This window comes from Berghia stephanieae, chromosome 6 (assembly GCF_034508935.2).
Source record: "Berghia stephanieae isolate SIO BIC M18660-M18661 chromosome 6, UCSD_Bste_1.3, whole genome shotgun sequence".
Lineage (NCBI taxonomy): Eukaryota > Metazoa > Mollusca > Gastropoda > Nudibranchia > Aeolidiidae > Berghia > Berghia stephanieae.
Window position 1 is genome coordinate 38,870,454 of NC_088365.1, and position 23,420 is coordinate 38,893,873.

At 36.5% G+C, this 23,420-nt stretch overlaps 1 protein-coding gene across 1 annotated transcript in view; it reads right to left on the minus strand.

Moving 5' to 3' along the window:
* Positions 1–22,941, minus strand: part of LOC144975005 (uncharacterized) — a 251,399-nt gene extending 228,458 nt beyond the window's left edge. The window contains exon 1 of the mRNA XM_078918649.1: positions 22,871–22,941. The gene's annotated coding sequence lies outside the window, so the exon portion shown is untranslated. The remainder of the gene's footprint in view (positions 1–22,870) is intronic.
* Between the last annotated feature and the right edge of the window lie 479 nt (positions 22,942–23,420).

Genomic DNA, 23,420 nt, shown 5'->3' on the forward strand with positions numbered 1-23,420 from the left:
CACAAAGCCCTTAAGCAATATCATCGCGACCTTCTTTCTCAGTCATCATCTCTACGCCGATGATACCCAGCTATACACTCCCATTTTATCCCAAAAAAATAACGAAGAAACAAAAGAGCGACTCGCAGCATGCCTAGATAAGGTTAAAACATGGATGACAAACAACAAGCTGAAAATCAATGAGGACAAAACTGAGCTGATAGTATTCAAAAAGACAGGAAAGGATATACTCATTGACCAACTGTCCTTCGGCGAATCTGTTATTAAAAATTCGAATGTCGTTCGAAACCTGGGTTTCTTTTCTGACACTCATCTAGACATGCGCGCACACATAACAAAGTGATGTCAGGCGACTCATAATGCTCTCCAAATGATATACAGATACGATATTTCATTGATGACGAAACATGCAAAACACTTATCCATGCCCTTGTTACCAGCCGCATGGATTATTGTAACTCTCTTCTGTACGGCCTACTAAAATCATCGCTGAACAGACTGCAGTTGATGCAAAACTAAGCTGCTCGTATAGTTGGGAACCTATAACACCTGTCCTTAAGTCACTGCATTGACTTCCAATAGAGAAAAGAATAAAATACAAAATCGCATGTTATGCTTACAATTGCCTTCAGCATACATCACCTGAATACCTTGAATGCCTTGTCGGGGAATATAAACCAACTCGATCTCTGCGATCCGGCCGTTCTTCGCTAATGGAGAAATATATCCCAAGAACAAAGTTTGCTGAGCGTGGTATTGCATTTTCGGATCCATTCGTATGGAATTCTTTACCACCTAAAACCCAACATTCTGCTTATCGTGATTATATGTGAATTTCGAACAAGATGTATGTGACTGTTGTGATTTTGTAGTCGAATGAATGAACATGTGTGCTACTTAAAAAAAACTATTGTAAAGCACCTCTGAGCACTATTTGTGGATATTGGCGCGTTATCAAATAATAATAATAATAATAATAATAATGATGATAATAATAATAATAATAATAATAATAATAATAATAATAATAATAATAATAATAATAATAATATATGATTGAGCGCAGTATGCTGGAGCCATGAAGAGTGCTCGACAATTTCTTGGAGCGAATTATTTATTTATTTATTTATTTATTTATTCTCTTCTCGTTTTTTACACATACCTCCCAGAAACATATAAACGACCTCCCTGATGATTCCCGGAATTCTGGATGAAACAACGCTGTTGGAGAATGTGTAAAAAATCGAGGTGAGAATATATATATATATATGACTTACTGACTTAATATATATATATATATATATATATATATATAGATATATATATATATATATATATATATATATTAATATAATATATATATATACTATATTTTACACATATATATATTCCTGATGAGAGTGAATGCTCGAAACAATATTGTTTCAAGCATTCGCTCTCATCAAGAATTGAAAGTGAAAGTAGAATGTTATGTTGATCGTGCTTTTCCGGCTTCGCGTTTATGGTGGTTTGTATTTAACCAGTAGATTTTTCACCAATGAAAACATGGAATTTGTGACATACCTTCACACGTGCTTGGACAAACATAGTTGGTTGTTTATAAACAATAACGTGAACGAATTCGGCCTCCATCTGATCGTTGTTATTGTTTTTATATTGACAAATGGGTGACGAGTTATCGCATGGTTTTCTCGATCATATTAAAAACGTTTAAGTTTACACATAGTTTTCGGTGTTGATTCTACTGATCAAGCGGTAGAACAGTGAGTATTTTACTTAACACATACCATCGATAGTAAAACCTGTGTAGTTTGCTGTGTCTACCAATCACTGCCATTGTTTACATTATGACGATTATCCGAGAGAGTGGTTATCTACCGGTTAATTGCATAGACGGTGTTTGTTTCTATGTCTGCATGAAGATGTTAGTTCGTTTCTTCTGTTGAGTGTTGCCATGTTCGGTTTTGTGATGATGAACACATGTTTTTCCAAGCAGAGGTTGCAAATCTTAGAAGAAGGGGAGTATGACTGTGCTCTGGAGATGATTTTCCATGTAATGCTGTGTTGTATTTTTTTTTTTCTTTCAAGTTCTAAATGTGTTCGCTTAGTGTAGCAGAATGTCCTTTGTGTGTGTTTTAAAGGAAGATTTAGGCAGGTTGTATCTGGTTTTGAATGAACACTCAGTGAGGCCTATGTATGTTTCTTGTTTTGGTGTATCTGGGCGTGTAACTGTGACTTGGTAAATAACGTTTTGATATTGCCGTTTAGTGGGCAATGTAGTCTGGGTCCTGCAGTTGCATGTTTTCTCTATGTTGTTGTTGGGCTGAGCTGGCTGTGATAGTTTTCGTTTGTTGGTGAAGGAAATAATGTTTTGTATGTTTAGCATGCAATTGTATCCCTTATTATGTATTGTTAACTAAAACAAGACATACGATCAATACATCAAGACCCCAATGTTTACGTCGCCGCTGACAAAACCACTAATTAGACTTGAAATATTTTATATATAGCTCCTTTTATCAAAAAGTTGAACACTATTATTTCATGGTTTTCGTTTTTATAATTTATACATATATTATATATATATATATATATATATATAATATATGTGTGTGTGTGTGTGTGTGTGTGGTGTGTTTTATATATGGATATATATATGTTTATATATATATATATATATATATATATATATATATATATATATATATATATATATATATATATACGTGGGCTCTTTCAGAAATAACCGAAAAATGCCCATTGCTCAGCAACCAGTGGAGATTTTTTAATTTTGTCAACGACATGATATTCCTTATTTCCTTACGGATATTCCCAGAAATTATGAAGTGCATCATTTTGCACAATTAATTTCTAGACGATTTTAAAGATGGCGGCCCACCTTGAAACTTGGTCAAAGGAGGAAATCAGAGCTGTCATACGTTTTTTGAACGCCAAAAGTCCGAATCCTACCGAAATTCATAAAGAACTTCAGAGTGTATATGGTGAGCATGTTATAAGCCGTACGCAAGTCTATCACTGGTGTAATTTGTTTGAAGCCGGCCATTCCGACTTGACAGACAGGGAAGGGAGAGGGCGTTCGATAACTGCGACGTCAGAAGACAATGTGAAGCGAGTTGATGAGCTTATTCGTCAAGACAGGAGGTTGAAACTTCATGAAATCGCAAACAGTCTTGAAATTTCGGAAACTTCTGCCCATAGAATTGTATTTGATGAACTTGGCTACAGAAAAGTCAGCGCAAGATGGGTTCCTAAGCAATTGACAGACAATCATAAAGAACAAAGATTGGACATCTGCAGGGAACTTTTGAGAAGAAGCAAGAGCTCACGCAGGGTTCACGGGCATACTGCCAACGCCGGCGGAGACTGTCTGGGGTACGATGTGACTTTTCTTGACAGCATAGTCACCGGTGATGAGACTTGGTTGCTCCATTGCACCCCAGAAACAAAGCAAGATTCGATGACATGGAAAAATCCATCCTCACCTGTCGCGAAGAAATTCAAAGTCATGCGGTCAGCAAAGAAAATAATGGGAACTGTTTTCTGGGACAGTCGTGGTGTTATTCTGTTCAAAACCTTACAACCTGGAGAAACAATCAATGCTGCAAGGTACTGCCAAACTCTTGACAAGCTTAGGGAGGCCATTCGCAGAAAGCGCCCAGGGCAGTTGACCAACGGGGTCATTTTGCAACACGACAACGCTACACCCCACAGCACGAGTGACGCAAGGTTGGCTAGAGAAATATGGATGGGAGATTTTGCCACACCCACCACACAGTCCAGATCTCGCACCATCTGATTATCACCTCTTTGGGCCACTGAAACGTGAGCTGGCAGGAAAGCGCTTTGATGTCGATGAAGAGCTTGTTGACCATGTGCGGAAATGGCTACAAAACCTTGACGGAAATTTCTTCCGAGAGGGTATCTATTCCATGGTGCGGCGTTGGCAGAAGTGTGTCGACAGACTTGGCTGTTACGTAGAGAAATGAAGGACGAGTCAAGGTATGAATACGTGCAAGAATTTTGTTGATAGCATAAAAAACGCGGATTTTACAGGCATTTTTCGGTTAATTATGAAAGAGCCCTCGTATATGTTTATATATATATATATATATATATATATATATATTATATATATATATATATATATATATATATATATATATTATATATATATATATATATATATATAAACATTTGAAAGATAATTAAGATAGTTTGACTTCTACAACGTTGTTATCGAGTGTTGCTCTCATCACTTCCTGATGAGAGCAACGCTCGATAACAACGTTGTAGAAGTCAAACTATCTTAATTATCTTTCAAATGTTTATAAATAGCTCCTTTTATACTAAAGTTGAGCACTATTATTTCATGGTTTTTGTTTTTATAATTTATATATATATATATATATATATATATGTGTGTGTGTGTGTGTGTGTGTGTGTGTGTGTGTAAATATATATGCCCAGGTCACCCTTGCCTCCTTGAGTCATGTTTCAATAATCCTTTTTATGTATGGTTAGTTTTTGTAGCTAAGATATATACAAAGGAAACAAAACAGTGGTAAGGGCAGCTGTTAGCTCAACTGATCCATTTAATGTAAGAGTTGGATTACACCAGGGATCTGCTCTCAGCTCTCTGCTGTTTGCAATAGTAATGGATGTCCTAACAGAACCCATTCGACGAGAGGCACCATGGAACATGATGTATGCGGATATTGTAGTACTTTTGAATGATAGAAAAAGGAACTGGGGGAGTTGGAGACGGGTGTTGGAAAGGAGGGGATTAAAGGTAAACAGGTCGAATGCAGAGTATTTGTGCATCGGACAACCGAGAGCAGAACCACCAATAAATATAGGAGAAGAGGATATGCCTGAGAGAAACCAATTCAAATACTTAGGAACAACAGTTCAAGGAGATGGGGGCAATGAGATGGAGGTTAAAAAGAGGATACAGACAGGCTGGAATAATTGGAGGAAGGTAACTGGAGTTATGTGTGACAAACGAATTTCCGCAAAGCTGAAGGGGAAAATATATACAATAGTTGTAAGACCGGCAATGGCACATGGATTAGAGACAGCAACTGCAACAAAGAAACAAGATAGAGAAGTTTAGGTGGCAGGAATGAGGATGTTGAGATGGTCATTTGGCTGGACAAGAAAAGATGAAGTGAAAAATGAACGAATTCGAAGGCTGACTGAAGTGAAGAATGTATCAATAAAAGATATGAGAAGATAGATTGAAATGGTTCGGACATGTAAAGAGATGAGAGTGGGAGTACGCGGGAATGAAAGTATTGGGGTTACAAATAGCGGGAAAGAGGAATAAGGGACGCCCAAAGACTAGATGGTGGGATAAAGTAAAGGATGATATGAAAGAACTGGGCCTGGATACGCTGAACCGAGATGCATGGAGATGTGGCATTCATTATGGCAACCCTGAAAAATGCGGGAGAAGCTGAAAGAAGAAGAAGTTTTTGTAGCTAAGCTTTTTATTTTCATTTTTATTATTAACCTATAATAAACAATGAGTTATGTCTTATTATGTTTTATCCATCTTGTATGGCTCAAGAGAAATAGGAGTGCATTTTTAGGATTGCAGATACGTAAATCCTATCTATTCTTTCTCATATGTCTAATACGAAGTGTGAGACGTCAGACATAGGAAATAGCAGTTGTCAACCAATTCCATAAAGCAATAACTGGAACAAATATAAAAGAACTAGAGGGTATTGTCTCTGAGGATTCCCAATTCGCATTTAACAAACCAAAATGTATGGTTTTCTTCTCCTTCCTTCTTGTTTGTTTGTTGTTCTTTTTTATTTTTTTGTTGTTTTGTTTGTTTTTTTTTTTGTTTTTTGTTTTTTTTTTTTTGGGTATTTTTTGTTTTGTTATTTTTTGGCATTTCAGCCTCGTTGAAATAGATCTTACATGGTTTTAAAACGTAACACGTGCTAAAGGAAATAAAAGCCGGAGATTATGTTCTGGCCTAAAATAAAGCTATGCTAGACAAAATGCATTTGTAAATTTATAAAATGAAAAAAATAGATTCATTGAGGTGGTTGAAGAAAATAATGAGGAGGATCAAATAACTATCAAGGAAAGTATTTGAAAAGTTACGGCAAATTAGAAAACGACAGAAACGACAACCCATATTGTGAAGCTAGTTTTCTTTTCACTGATAATGTAGGATTCATCTTTAATAACCCCAAGTTTAAAGGCTTGATAAGCTTCACTGAAGACATTTGGATTTCTAATAAGAGCTGTAGAAAGTTCAACTTACAATATAATCCGATACTGCATGTTATTAGTTTTTATATCCTAAAAATTGTTTGTTTCAAAGACTGTGAATAGTAACAATAATTATTTAAAACTTAAATTGAAATATGACAAATAGACTTGAGATTTTATACAGAGTACTATCCAATAAACGTGACCAAAACGCTTTACATGGGTTCCTAGTCAACAGCAACTCTTAATATGTAGGAAGAGACACGAGGCATGTTATGTTATTCGAGCGAAACAACGCTGTTCACGGCCAGATACTTATTTTACACCTGCGGTGAAAGAATGTGTGTTGAGAGCTTTTTTCAAGGACTCAACTCTGCGGGGCTCAGAGCAGGATTCCAACTCAGGACTTTCCGATCCCAAGATCACAAGACCAAATAGACCAGATTTCACTAACTATTTTGTTTTTGCCCCCCCCCCCCCCCTATCATTACTTTAAATAAAAACTTCTTATATTTTAACATGACTGTCCCATTTCTGCCAGGCTGTCCCAGGTCTCCCTGTCTTGTCCGAAGTCTTTCGTTTTAAGTTACAATTTCAATCAAATTATTTGTGATGGATATTTCAATTCTTGAATATTCACGATTCATTGTACTTCATGTGTAAAAATAGAGATGTTTGAATTTGAAATAAAGTTTTTGGGAGCTCTCCAAATTTTTAACTGGATTATTGTTCCTTGACTCCCAGTTCTCCTCTACACACACACACACACACACACACACACACATACACACACTCAAACACGCACATACACGCACATATATATATATATATATCCTATATATAACCAATATCATGTTAAAATCGCGAAGATTTATAGATCTTTTAAAGACTGTTCATTAAATTGACAAATAAAATGTATTTTAATAAAGATTTGTAGTTTTAGATTTTAAAAAGTAATATTTGTTCATTTAAAAGGGGAGTTATCTCCCTGACATCGTTTACTGGTGTACTGAAGAACTCTCAGAATTTGGGAGATATAATAATGATAATAATAATAATAATAATAATAATAATAATAATAATAATAATAATAATAATAATAATAATAATAATAATAATAATAATTAAATTAAATTATTATTATTATTATTATTATTATTATTATTATTATTAATTATTATTATTATTATTATTATTATTATTATTATTATTATTATTATTATTATTATTATAATATATCTTTATTGTCCTCAAAAAAGTGGCAATTTGTCATTTGGTTACACATTTATAACAATACAATATATTGACATAGACACACTCACACATAATATAAACTGGCATTCAATTAAGTTAATTATTATACTACTATATTGTGGACATTAACATTTATCGAGACCGACGTGCACTTATTTACAACGTCAATGGAGACTAATTTTTCGAGCAATCAGCTTTGATCTGCCCGGCGGGAAGACGGAAAATGATGATAAAGGACCAAAACATGAATGAATCGTTTCTTGTTATTTGTATCTGTGTGCATATCTCCACAGATTATAGTGCTCTTTGAGGAATTTTCGGTACTTTAAGGGCCATTTTTATAATGTTGGATCAATTTCAGAGTTCAACATTTTTTACATTAATTCCCTAGAATGTTTGCGGGATCATCATTCCTGAAGGCATGGCTATTTTGTGAATAAAGTTCTTTTGTGGTAGTATCGAAAAAGACTGATTTGTTTTTGTCACTACTCTAATTGCGAATGCATTGTAATCATAGCCGCTTGGCAACGAGATTTCACGTTGTTGTTGAGGTTTTATTTTAAAAAATCCTTTGGTATTCTGTTCCATTCATCAATTAATTCTTGCTCAATCTCTACAATGTTCTTATGGCTCATTGATGAGACCTTCTTCCCAGCTCATCCCATGCATGTTCAAGTGGATTGAGATCAGGTAAATTGGCAGGCCATTCCAGGACATTAAAAGTTTTGGTCCTGCAAGAAGTTCCTCGTTCGGATTGAAGTGTTGGGCGTTGCATTGTCATGTTGAAAAATGGATATTTCCTCATTCTTGAAAAAAGGGCACCATCAGAGTGTCAGTACTTCTACAAAGTAGACAGCTGCTGTGACGTCTCTTCCGGATACAGGAAGTGGAGTTTGATCGGCATATGAAAACGCATCCCCGACGTGCACACGTCCACCACCATAATGGTTATGCTGAACAACATTGTGTGAAAATCTTTCTCCTTTCCGCCTCCACACCTGACTTATCCGATCTTCTAAAGACACGTTGAATCGGTTTTCGTCAGAAAAGACAACAGATCTCCAGTCACGACGAATCCAATGGATATGGTGTCGAGTTCCGTTCAACCTGTTGATTCTTTTCTGCTGAGTTATGGCCCCTGAGATCAAAGCGCATCTGCTTCTCAAGCCCTTTGCGTGAAGCCGCCGCCAAACTTGGATTTACCATTCCACGTGATATCTTTGTTCTTCCAGCTGTTAGAGTTTCTCGAGCAAGACAAATTGATCATGTTAAGGGGCGGTAACTCTTGGTTGACCAGTTCTAGGGCGATCACTCACCGTTCCCAGATCTTGGATTCTCTGATGGAGGCGCACTATTGTTGAGTTATTGCAATTGAAGATCGTCGTCACCTGTCTTAAAGTTCTGCCGGCTCTTACCATTCCAATTGCCTGTTAGCGATTATCTTTAGACAACTGGGGCATCTTGCTTGATAAAAAGTTAGTGTTTCACTCTGTTTTCTTTCTTGTAAGACGTAAGAGAATAAATTGATACAATTTCATTTCAATCGAAGCTTTTATAGTGTCGCAAATGACAAAAGTTGCATCATCACACATGCTGCACGTGCAAGCATGAACTGTTCATAAATCAAAAATTTCAAAGGACAAAGCTAAACCTTGCAACCAATAGAAATGGGGCACACAATAACAACAACTTCACTTTCTTTGATGCGTTTTTAAAGTCAGCTAGTATGGGGAAATTCCTATAGTTGCTCTTGATGTGGCTCAGTTTTTCTTGAACATGCCGAACACCAGGCCGAAAAGGTAAGAGTCCTCTAGTCCCGAGGCGAGGCAGAAGCAGCTGGAACTACCAATGGGGTTGATTCACGGCTGAACCCCATATGTGCCTGGGCCGAACGGGGCGACCCATAGGATAAATATATCCTTTAACATTCAGACTCCCAACATGAATCCTTTACTCAGCTCCTAGAAAAAAACTTCGTAACCTCTTTATTTAACTGCTATTTTTTCGAACATAACCAAAACTTGTCTTCATTATTATGTGCACAAAAAGTGTGAAAGTTAAGAAAATGACCTCTCCGGTGGGTGAAAATAACATTGCCGTGGTCGAAGGAATGGTCGTTAAGTGAGGAGCCAGACAAACCTTGTTCTTCATCAAAGCCTAGTTAGGGAGCATGGAGAGAGAAGACCATCCTGCCCGAACCCTACAGAGCCAAAGACGTGGATGGGGGATGCAGGGCGATGACACGACAGAAAATCATGGATAAGTACCGTCCATATTCCCAGGTTAGAATTGAGTAGGTGAAGCTCATAAGCCTTGGATGGCAGATCCCTTAAAGGCTCCATACACGCAGGGTTTTGACAGGCGTCCGAACCACGATCAGGCAAACCGGGATGAAAACGCAATGTGTGTGGCCAAATACCTGGCCGATAAACCTAGGTACGGTCGATCGCTCGCAAAGCCCGCTTTGCTTAATATTTTTCGAGGCGATCGGCGATCGGGGGCGTGGCAGTATAAAAAATTGGACAATTTTTTTTGGATTTTCGCTGTTTTAACGTCAGATTCGTGATCAGCGTCGAATTTACAATAGGTTTGATACCAAGAACTATGTTTTTACTCCAAAAATTGATGAAATTAGAAATAAAATTTAATTAATGTTGAGGTTATGTGGCCGACAGAACAGTGCCCCTCCCTGTTTTGTGGTATGACTCTCGCTTCCAGATCGGAAGGTTCAGGTTTCGAGACCCGCTCTGCGTGGCGCAGAGTTGAGTCCTTGGAAAATGCTCTTTACTCACATTTTCTCACCGTACTCAGGTGTAAAATGAGTACATGGCCGTTCGTTGAATTTGTTAGGAAAAAATGTCACATCGCCTGACAGGCGTCATGTCTCGTCTTTCAAGTTTAATATTGCTGTTGCCTTGGGACCCCTTGTAAAGCGCTTTGAGCACGTGGATATTGCGCCAAATAAATGCTGTGTTATTTTTTTTTTTAATAATATTTTTATAAATGTTGCGCCAGGAAGAGGTAGATGGCAAAAGTTTCGTTCTTGATCATCGTAAAATTTATAAAGGATTTCATACAAAATAAAAAATAGTTTTCATAATTTTCAATGTAATGATATAATAATATGCCAGTTCTTTTTTTTTTCTCCTCCTCACCCGTTGACGCGACATGACGGTCGACCTTGACACAGACATTTGGGATTGGCAGATGCCAAAAAGCCTTGACTACGTGATGACAGGGGTGGGCATTGTCTGAATTATAATCTACAAACAACGCCCCCCCCCCCCCCCCAAAAAAAAAAGAGCTGTGTGCGTGTGTGTGGTGGCGGTGGTGGTTGAGGGGGGGGGGGGGTGCGAATGCGAGTAGTCCCGAGGAGTACCCGTTTAACCTGCCGCGGGAACACTGTCGATTTGTTTTATAAAATAATAATAATAATAATATATAATAATAATATAATAATAATAATAATAATAATAATAATAATAATAATAATAATAATAATAATGACGATAAATAACAAATCTTTATTGTCCACAAAATGGAAAAATTTCCGTGGTCTACGTTGCTTTTAAACTTAAATCGGATTGCAAATGTATGGATGTTATGCGTATTGGAAAAATACTCACGACATCTCCATCGGGGTATAACATATTAACACACAAAACTGCAAACGCGAACGTTCATTGTCTGATTGATATAACTTAGTGATAAGTTAATTATAAAATGCTGTCTAAAAGCAATAACAACGGGTTGACTAACGTCAAATTCATTCCTTCTATTGATGCTCTGTGTTAAATTAAAATACTCACAAAGTCCGCCAGCCAGAAATATCACTCCAGCCCAAAGATCTACATGGATCCTTGAACGTTATAGTCTGATATATTTTAATGAGAACTAATCATAAAAATGGGTGTCTAAAAACAATAACAATGAGATGAGTGACGTCAATTTGGTTCCTTCTATAAATATCCAAGAACTTTACTCACTCCATCCGCTCTCTCCTCCTTCAATACATATGAATCTATTCTCTCATCACTTTTTATGTGCGGCTATTCATGTGATCTTGTGAAATGACACTCGCCTTTGGATCGGACGGTACTGGATTCGAGTCCCGCTCTGAGTGGCGCATAATTGAGTCCTTGGAAAAGGCTCTTTACTCGCATTCTCTCACCTTGTTCACTGTTAAAATGAGTACCTCGCTGTTTACAGCGTCGTCTCTGTCGGGAAACAATTGCAATATCGCTTAACAGTCATGTCTCGTCTAACATGTTTTTATGTTGGCCAAAGACCCTTATAAAGTGATTTGAGCACCTTTATTGAATATAGCGGTATATATAGCGCAAGTAAATTTTTCTCTCTTTCTATTTCTCTCTCTCTCTCTCTCCCCCCCCCCCTCTCTCTCTCTCTCTCTCTCTCTCTCTCTCTCTCTCTCTCTCTCGACATGTTAGATTATTATAGCTATTGCTACATATGATGCGAATATCTTGGACGGTTATTGATGCTATGAGTTTAGGTAAAATGCTCACAACATCCACCAGTCGGAAATAACGTACCGTCATACAAAACTACGAGTAACCTTGAACGTTAAAAGTCTGATTGATATAATTTAGTGAGAACTAATTACCAAAATGACTGCCTTAATACAATAACAAAGAGTGGAATGATGTCAATTTCGTTCCTTCAACAGTCTAATTGATATAATTTAGTGAGAAGTAATCACTATTGTGCGCAAGACGAAAGATAGAATAACAGACAGTAACTGGGATCGGTTCTGTCGGCCACATAGCCTCACTATTAATTAAAATTTATTTCTAATTTCACCAATTTTTGGAGTAAACACACAGTTCTTAGTATCAAACCTATTGTAAATTTGACGCTGATCACGAATCCGACGTGAAAACAGCGAAAATCCGAAAAAAATTGTCCACTTTTTTATACTGCCACGCCCCCGATCACCGATCGCCTCAAAAAAATATCTCCCCGTATGTGGGCAAAAATCATCTGCGATAAACGCAGGGATCGGGTCACAGCGATAGGTCATCCGTACCGCTATCAGTGGATGTCGGCGTCTATGGGGGGCTTTAGGAGAAGGTCAGTCTGAATAAGAACCAAATGGGTAGATTAGACATTACCTTGAAGAGAGCAGCCAATCTAAGAGTAAAACCTCCAAATTTAATCCTGAACTTGCAAGTCTTGAGTTGGAGGTAGGGTCAACAACGTATTCCTTTAAAAAAGTAAGTTACAAAAATCGACAGAAATGCTCATGTCTTTAACAGGGATAGAAATTTGAGAGCAGGATAGTGGACTGAAAGCGGTGCAGAGAAATTATCACTGTCAGGCCATACCACTGCATCCATGATATATGAGGACCAAATCCGAAAGAAAGTCTCCAACCAGATATCCCCATATCTTCTCAGACCAAAAATACTTTCTATGTGGAGACATGGAATATACGAACATTACCAGACAGGAAAATTAAATCAAGATGTGAAGGAGATGAACAGGTTAAAGTTAGATGTACAGGGTGATTCTAAAAGAATACTCCAAAATAATTACACAATTGTTTAAAGTCTATAGCATTGTAGTGGACTGAATAATGGTAATTTAATAGAGTAATAATCCAAGTTTAATTGTATGTCAATTTCACAACTGTCGTTAATATGAAGTACAACTTCCGATGTAGCTGATAATTGGATTCAATAGTCTGATGTCACGTTGCCCAGCAACGGTGTCCATCATGGTTCTAAACAAAGAAAATCGGTCCTTTTTATTCTTCATGCCGGCGAGAACTTTTCATATGTTTTGTGATCAGAATGTGTAAAAGTCAAAACATCATCAGATTTACCATGTTTTTCTCCTCTGGATACACTTTTATGCTCGTCGGAGAAATATTTCATAAGGGCGTCTGTCACAAAGTGCGCACGTAAACCGTATGCTTATGTAGCGCAGTTTGCAACCTTGTTTATGTGTGCTATATTCAAGCTACGACACCGATCAATAACCAAACACAATACGTTGATAAAGGTTTTGAAGCTAAATGAAGATATATTTTATTACAATATAACAAAGATATTATGAGATATGAAGATGAAATGATAGATGTAATAAGTATGAAATCAAATAGATGGATGACAAATTGATGGAGATGGTGTGATGATGATTATGATATGGAAGCGATATGAAAATATATAATTAAATCAACTAATTATCAACACTTTACCAAACCGCTACCACATCAGACAATCTCACAGATAGGTTGCAACCATCACAGTCATACAGGCAACTAATAATTAACTAGCTAACTAAACACAATCCAGACGTGTGGAAGAAAGTCAAAAGAGTGTTCTTGATATTCAACAAAAACTGTAAGGTTGTTCTAATATTGTTAATTAGTCTCTTCTTGAAATTGTTCTGGTTTTACAGTATTCATAAACAGATCAATTGTTTCTCAATGTTCTGATATTAAAATAAGCAAATGGTTCTTCACAGGTAACTTATAAAACAGGCAAATGTTCAGTTTCTATTAGTGTCAAGCTATGAGTGTATAGCCTAAAGTTGGCTTGTTAAAGCCCAGCCTCCAACAGCTCATTCACTTTAAAGAAAGAAAATGATTTTGTTATAATATGATAATCATACGAATATAACTCTATCTATATTCGAACTCACTCAATATGTTTACTTTAAATGAGTAAATATTATTTTACTTTAACAAATCAATTTATTAATGTTGATTAATATTGCTTTACTTTGTAGATATGAAATAATAATGCTTTATAGCAAGAAAAGCTTATTTTCTTTACAACAAGAATATATTACACAATTAATTTCATTATCTGATTAATTAATTGAGAATCAAAATTTAAAGTGATATTATGATATTGATATCAAAACACAATCGTAATTGTAATCACAACATATTATTCGAAAATCTCACCAGAGCCGAACAGATTATAGAAATCACAAATTAAGTCTACACAAGACTTTAATCAAACTCTACACAAGAGTTATAACACAACTTGATTCAGCTCAAACTTTGAACACCACAAAGTCTACACAAGACTTAAATCACACTCTACACAAGAGTTAACAGAAAACGTGTTTCAGCTCGAACTTTGAGCACTACAAAGTCTACACAAGACTTTAATCCAACTCTACACAAGAGTTAAAACAAATGAGCCTAAAAGACTCCGCTGTGGTTATCGCTTAGAGACTATGAGCCTAAAAGACTCCGCTGCCTGGTCTCTTTTGAGACAATGAGCCTAAAAGACTCCGCTGAGTGGTCTGAAGAAACTGTTCAAAACTCTGGCATTTATAGGCAAAAATCAAGCAAACGACGCAAAATTCTACCCACACAAACGGATGTTAGTCATATCCGTAAACAACTGAAATTCCATAAAAACTCCACCCATCCTGATACCGGACATCCTCATATCAAGGATAAATAATTTCGTCAGCCCCATAGTTACGAGATATCAATCAAGCCATACCATAACAAAGTCACTCCCGTAGAATACGGGGATCCTACTTTGCTTATAAGTTTACGGAGAAAACAAGATTGATGCCTTTCTCACAATAACACCCACACTACGTAGTTTAATTCAAACTTCCGGCCATAGGTGCATGATCTGATACGACCTGTATCAACAAAAGAAGGGTTGTTCCGGAGGGATTACAATAACAACAACAACTAATACTACGACGACGTACATCCCGTCGTGAACTGCCGCCTATACAGAAGCATTTCGTTACAGCGTCCGCCATTGTTCCGACAGTTTAGAGCCAGTTACTAAGTTTCTATGCGTCATTACGAGTGAAGTGACGTCATGACTATTGAAGCCTATTCCAGGGCTTATTTGAATGAAAACGTGCCTCGGCGTTGGATTTGGGAGGAGAGGTGATTGACCTGCCAGATCCCCGGACCTTAGTATGTGTAACATTTTGATGGAAGTATATTATAGATAAGACAACTTTCAGCAAGAAAGATTGAATAACAGCTGCAATCAACACGATGGACAGGGCGCGTTTTGAGATGAATTCTGATATCGTCTTGATGGCCGCGCTCTCGGTGGTAACCATATTGAAAATTTTAAAAACATGAAATAAAAACTTGAAGGTATGTACTACAGGATTATTTATCATGTATATAATATCTTTATTATTCTTTATTCTGTGAGGTTTGAATGAAACTAACAAGTTATAAATATAACAAGTTCGAACCAACCAAATGCCTTATGGTTATTTATGTACTACACATGAGCCCAAGCTAGTGTGATATATATATATATATATATATATATATATATATATATATATATATATATATATATATATATATTGTCTTTGTTTAAAAGCAGTGTGAAAGTGTTGCCAAATAATTTTTTAATCACCCTGTATAATGGAAATCTGTGAATGTCGCTGAACGGGTCAAGAGAAGACGCTTTTAAACTCAGAACTTTATACCAGGTGGTCACAAAAGAAAAAGCAAACAAAAAATATAAAATAAATAAACCCCGCTCCGTTGCTTATTTCTTTCTATTGTAAAAAGGTATAAAGATATGTTTTCAAAATTTTCACTAGATAGCATTAACCACGGAATTGTTCAATTCCGGGTCAATAATATTCTTTTTCTTCTCCTTCATATAGAGTAATCGTACAAAGTTCGCACAGCTGATCGTGATTTTCTTTTCGCACACTTTTTGATGATCTAAATTTCGGAAATTTTTTTCAATGCGTGAAATACGTGAATTACGCAATTACAGGTTTTAATTGCCTCTTGCTTCTTGAGACGGTAAAACAAAGTGGCAGTTAATATTTTGTCCATTAAACTCCAAAGTTACTTTCCTGAAATCACGAGATCGTCGAGTATCAACTTTCCTTCTTCCCTGGGATGATGCATGTAGATACATGGAGGAAGGGTTTTTTAACGTCCTCCGTGCTATCTGCTTAATAATTAGTATTTAAATATCTTATTTATACAGTACACAATGTGGTAGAAAGGCGCCATTGGCCTAGCTATTGTGGTTTCGACTGAAAGCAAGGTGTGCGGAGCGATGAACACGATCGCTCGTGTTGCACATCGAACCGCATACCTTTGATGAAATGAATTATATGTTTTGCAACTCTTCCTTTTCATTAATTCACACAACGTATGTCAGCACAATCTAGATCTCTGGATTAATATATATATATATATATATGTATATATATATATATATATATATATATAAAGAATATTATATATAAATTGAGCTGTTCTATAGCGCAATATCCACTAAACGTGCTCAAAGCGCTTTACAAGGGGTCCCAGTCCAACAGCAACATTTAACATTTAGGACAAGACATGACGCCTGTAAGGTGATATTATAATTTTTTTCCCGACAGAGACAACGATGTGAACGGTCAGGTACTCATTATACACCTGAATACGGTGAGATAATGTGAGTAAAGAGCCTTTTCAAGGACTCAACTATGCGCCGAGAGAGGCTCGAACGGTCCGAAAGCGAGTGTCATACCACAAAACCACATAGCCGCACACAGGAATATTAGAAGAATATTATATGTATATATATAAATATATAATAGAGAGAGAGAGTGAGAGAGAGAGGAGAGAGTGAGAGAGAGAGTGAGAGAGAGAGTGAGAGAGAGAGAGAGAGAGAGAGAGAGAGAGAGAGAGAGAGATGGCTTTAAAATCATTTAATAAATTTTTCATTGCAAATGTCTGGTGTGGAAATGTATTTGTGTGCGTGTGCGTGTGTGTGTGTGTGTGTGTGTGTGTGTGTGTGCGTGTGTTTATGTGTGTGTGCGCGTGTGTTTGTGTGTGGTGAATTTGCAATACGTCCTATAATAAAATAGCTCTCTAATCTCAGATACTATTTTCTTGCAAGTATCTGGTATGTATGTTCGTGTATGTGTGTGTGTGTGTGTGTGTGTGTGTGTGTGTGTGTGTGTGTGTGTTTTTGTGTGGTTTTTAAAAAAATAATTCCTTTGATAAAATAGCTAAGCTTCATTCAAATGGATCTAGATAAAGTATATCAAACAACGTATGTTAAAGAGTAGAATTTTAGGTGTGAATGATTGGTGTGCGAACCGATGAAAACGTGTGCGAAGTGATGAAACATAAGGAAAAGTGTGCGAAGCGATGAACACAAGGGTCTTTTGGGGGGAAGAAAAAACTGTAATATGACCAGTTATAAATAACTCTAGTAGAAAGTATTCGCATTCAGAATAAAGACTTATTAATGGGCTTCAAAACAGTATGTGCAGATTTGTCCCTTCCCTATGGAACTCCCGCCTACTGTCATTCTAATTCAGTCATGTCTGCAGATCGGGATTAGGCTCAATATGTCGCGAGTTGTGCGAACATTGTGCAATTACTCTAAACTGTTTGACTCAATTACACTAAGTATTACTTTCGATTTGTATTATTATGCGTCGTTAGCTGTCTGTTTGAGTCTGGTGAAAAGTACTTTTGGAATATTCAGTGTTCAAATCATGGAGCAGTAAGCCTTTGCTACTTATTATAATGCTGTGGAAACCACAAATAATTTACTATTATCTTGTAGCTGGGACCGACTACTTTTAATCGTGACGCTGTCTTTGATAGCAGCATCAATATGAATTTGTTTGATTGAATTATTACCCGAAATTTAACTGAATGTCGGATATCAAATGTTATATCTTAAAGGGTACTGATAGTTCATGATGTCTCAGAAGGAGCAAATGGTAACGTAAAGTACAAATTCTAAAAATATAATGGTTTTTTTTTTTCTATCTAATGGATTATTTAACATACGGTTTCATAAAATGTTAATATTTCACTAGATTTCTACAATTTGAACATTTTTAATGGTCGCTATGGAGGTTACACATGAAAAGCCAAAAATAGATATAAATATAATTCCGTTTAATTCCAGGAAATGTTGAATCAATTAAACAGAAAGAAAAAAATCTTAAACAAAGTAAAACTTTTAATGTGTATTAGATTCCCGTTGATTGTGATTTTAAAGTTGTTTACATGACAAATCATTGTGTGCCAATATGATGATTCAATAACTTGCTGGTAACTCGGGAAAAATGTAAAATTTGCCAAGAAATGTTTTACGTCTACCACACACGCTAATTATGACTAATCGACATAACCACATTTGGTCATTATTTTCTCTACCGTTTAACTGTCAGTCCCAGGAACCTGCACACATTTGAGATTAGCATCCACCCCACATATGTTTGAAATACCCTAATTGCGCCGGGTGGTCACTTTTAAATCGTTTGATCCTACGGCCGTATAGAGATAGAAAATATATTCCGGACTATTTCACCGTAATAATGGGTTCCAACTTTATTCAATTTGGTATCAAATTAATCGCAGAAGAAAACTATTCAACTGTGATACAAATTTTGTTCCACGTTTTACGTAAGCAAGCAACGCTGGTTAAAGAGTAGAAGTGTCCGCAAGTGTTTCAACACACACACACACACACACACAAACACACACACACTTACATACTCACACACTCTGACTGACGCACGCACGTACGAATATATAATATAATATATATTATATATATATATATATATATATATATATATATATATATTGTACATATTCCCAATCACTGGTCTTAGCAGGGACCAACAAGAAATAGGAAGATATTAAATGCTTAATTATATCAATACAGCTTTACACATAAATGCTATAAATATCCTTGGCTGTAATGCTGTGCTGATCCAAATTAAATTGAGCCAATATCGATTAGTCCAGATATGACCGGGATAGGTGGAGTGAGGGAGAGAGAGGTAGAGAGAGAGAGAGAGAGAGAGAGAGAGAGAGAGAGAGAGAGAGAGAGAGAGAGAGAGAGAGAGAGAGAGAGAGAGAGATATGGAAATGGAACAAGACAGGATGAAAAATGTAAAGCAAGATATAATGTCAGACAACCGGTTGAATTTCTTCCGGGTGAGCATTTTATTCAATTCGGAATCGACTTCTTTTAGGAATAAAAATTGTTACCCGATTCAATGTTTTTAACCAATTAAAATGATAGCTACAATGTGGGTACCAAATAACGTCAAATGACAGGGACAGGCTGGGTTCTAAAATGTGTATATATGGCCGTTTCCTGAATGAGCCCCAGCTTATTTTTATTGGCTAGCACTATTCAGTATCTGATACTGAATAGTGGTTTTGTACTATTCAGTATCTGACACTGAATAGTGGTTTTGCACCTTAATACGGTGTTTTTTTTTTTCGAAACCTGACAAAGTTATGGGAAGAGGGCAGCTGTGGGAGTAAATCTGGGACTCAGAGAAGTGTACACCTGTGGGGAGTGAACCTGGGACTGGGTTTCGTCGGGCTTCGTAATAAAAAGCAATTACTTTTTTACGAAACCGACGACACCTGGCAATATCCGGCAAAGTTATGGGAGGTATGCAGTAGCGTGTGTGTGTGTGTGTAAGGGGGGGGGGGGGGGGGGCGAGAGGAGGGGATGAACCTGAGATTCAGGGAAGTGTACACCAGTGGGGAGGGAACCTGGGACTCTGGGTTTTGTAAAACAGCAATAACAAAATGGGGGAGGGTGGGGGTTACGTTTTTACGAAACCCGACAATATGCGGCAAAGTTGTGGAAAGTAGGCAAAGCGTGGGGACTGAACCTGAGACAGTGAAGTGTACACCAGTGGGGAGTGAACCTGAGACTATGGTTTTCGGCGGCCTTCAGCTAATTTCATATAAAAGCAATTACTTTTTTAACGAAACCCGACGAAACCTGGCAATATCCGACAAAGTTATGGGTAGTAGGCAACAGTGGGGAGTGAACCTGAGATCCATGGAAATGTACACCAGTGGGGAGTGAACCTGGGTCTGGGTTTCGGCGGGTTCTGTAAAAAAAAAAGCAATTACTTTTTGTTTACGAAATGCGCCAAATCCCAACAGAATGGGGCAAAGTTATGGAAAGTAGGCAAATAATGGGGAGTGAACCTGAGACTAAGGGAAGTGTACACCAGTGGGGAGTGAACCTGAGACTATGGTTTTCGGCGGGTTTCAGCTAGTTTCACATAAAAGCAATTACTTTTTTACGAATCCCGGCAATATCCGACAAAGTTATGGGAAGTAGGCAACAGTGGGGAGTGAACCTGAGATTCATGGAAGTGTACACCAGTGGGGAGTGAACCTGAGACTATGGTTTTCGGCAGGTTTCAGCGAGTTTCACATAAAAGCAATTACCTTTTTACGAAACCTGGCAATATCCGACAAAGTTATGGGAAGTAAGCAACATTGGGGGGTTAACTTGAGATTCATGGAAGTGTACACCAGTAGGGAGTGAACCTGAGACTCTGGTTTTCGGCGGGTTTCAGCGAGTTTCATATAAAAGCAATTACTTTTTTACGAAACCCGACGAAACTGGCAATATCCGACAAACTTATTGAAGTAGGCAACAGTGGGGGGTGATCCTGAGATTCAGGGAAGTGTACACTTGTGGGGAGTGAACCTGGGACTCTGGTTTTTGTAAAAAAGCAATACCAAGGGGGAGGGGGAATTACTTTTTTACGAAACTCGCCAAAACCCGACAAACTTATGGGAAGCAGGCAGCAGTGGGGAGTGAATCTGGGATTCGGTCACCAATGGGGATTGAACCTGGGACTGCGAGAGGCTGATACCAGTGGACAGTGAGCTCAGAATGTACTTTTATTTCGAAACCTACCGAAATTGTCAAAAGTTATGGGAAGTGGGCACCATTGGGCAATGAACCGGGACTCAGGGAAGTGCACACCGGTTGGGAGTGAACCTGGGACTGTGAGAAGAGGATATCAGTGGAAATGAACCTGGGACTATGGAAGATGGATGCCAGTGGGAAATGAAGCCGGACTATGGGAGTTGGGTACCAGACAAGAATGAAGCAATTCCTTTTTTACAAAACCCGCCAAAACCCGTCGAAAAACCATAGACTTAGGTTTACTCCCCAATAGTGTACAGTTCCCTGAGTCTCGGGTTTACTCCCCCACTGTTGCCTACTTTCTTTCCATAACTTTGTCGGATATTGTCGGGTTTCGTAAAAAAAGTAATTGCTTTTTTTTACGAAACCCAGTCCCAGGTTCACTCCCCACTGCTGCCTACTTCCCATAACTTTGTCGGGTTTCGGCGTGTTTCGTAAAAAAAGAAACACCCCTAAAAATACCACGTGTATTCAGTAAATAGATGTCAATTGTAGTCTAATACTCAGTATCTATTTAAATTATTATTATTATTATTATTATTATTTATTATTATTATTTATTATTATTATTATTATTATTATTATTATTATTATTATTATTATATTATTATTATTATTATTATTATTATTATTATTATTATATTATTATTATTATTATTATTATTATTTTATTATTATTATTATTATTATTATTATTATTATTATTATTATTTAATTATGATTATTATTATTATTACACGTAAATTTTAATATAATACGGCAATTAATTCACGGAAGTACATCGCTCAATTAAAAATGGCAGAAAGTCTGTTCACATATTTATAATGAATCGGGTTTGTCTTCGATGACAAAACAAAAAAAACCAAACAAACAAACAACAACAACAACAACAACAACAAGAAATGAGACAAACAGAAAAAAGCAAGATTTTAAAAAGTAATAAACAATAGAAGAGCACATCAATGAAAAACAACAACGAGATTATAACACATAAAAGATATTCGTAATAAATCGATAACTGATTAAATTACTCCAACTACTTGATTAAAAAAAAAATAATCATAATCATAATAATGATGATGATGACGATTACAACAACAAAAATAATAATAATAATAGTATGTAAGTAGAAATAATAAATAATAATAATAATAATAATATAATAATAATAATAATAATAATATAATAATAATAATAATAATAATAATAATAATAATAATATAATGATAATATAATAATAATAATAATAATAATAATAATAATAATAATAATAATAATAATAATAATAATAATAATAATAATATTAATAACAATAATAATAAAAATAAAAGAACAATAGTATAATGTCAACATTAAAGTATATTACAAGCAAATGAAATTATTAAAACAAAAGTTTTAATAGACAGAAGGAATTTTAAAAATATTGGGGAAAAAAAAAAAGTTATCCCTGCTGGGATTTGAACTCTCGAACCTTAAGCTCAGAGTCGAACAGCTTATATCCACCAACCATGGTGGCACTGAATATTTAGTGACATTTAATCATGTCTATTTAGACATTTAAAAATGTATTTGACTGCCACTTTTACTTTGATATTTTGATCTATGTTAATTGCACAATAGCAGAAATTAAAAAATTACAATCAAAATATTTTTGCAACTTTGAATCGGGCTGTCAGTTACTGCACGTGTTCAATCTGGAAGTCGGTCAGCAGTTTATTTACATTCAACCGAGATTGTCGCACTTTTCACTCTCTCTATAAAAAAGAGTTCCTTGCGGATACTGAATAGTGGCAAAACACTATTCAGTATCTGATACTGAATAACCACTTCCATTTTTATTTTGGTATTTCCATCTGTGTTTATTCATCAATCACTCAGAAGTGATTGTCCGATTTGAGGTTGAGCTTTGAGCTTTTTTATATAGCGCTTTACTGGGGGCCCTGGCCAACAGCATCACTTTTAACATGTAGGATGGGGCATGACGCCTGTTAGGCGACATTACAATTCTTTCGGACAGAAACAACGCTGGCAGGTACTCATTTTACACCTGAGTACGGTGAGATAAAGTGAGTCAAGAGACTTTTCCAAGGATTCGACTCTGCGCCGAGCGAGGCTCAAACCCAGGACCTTTCGATCCGAACGCGAGTGTCATACCACTAGACCACATAGCCGCAAAGATACAAGAGAGTAACATGGCCATCTGATCAG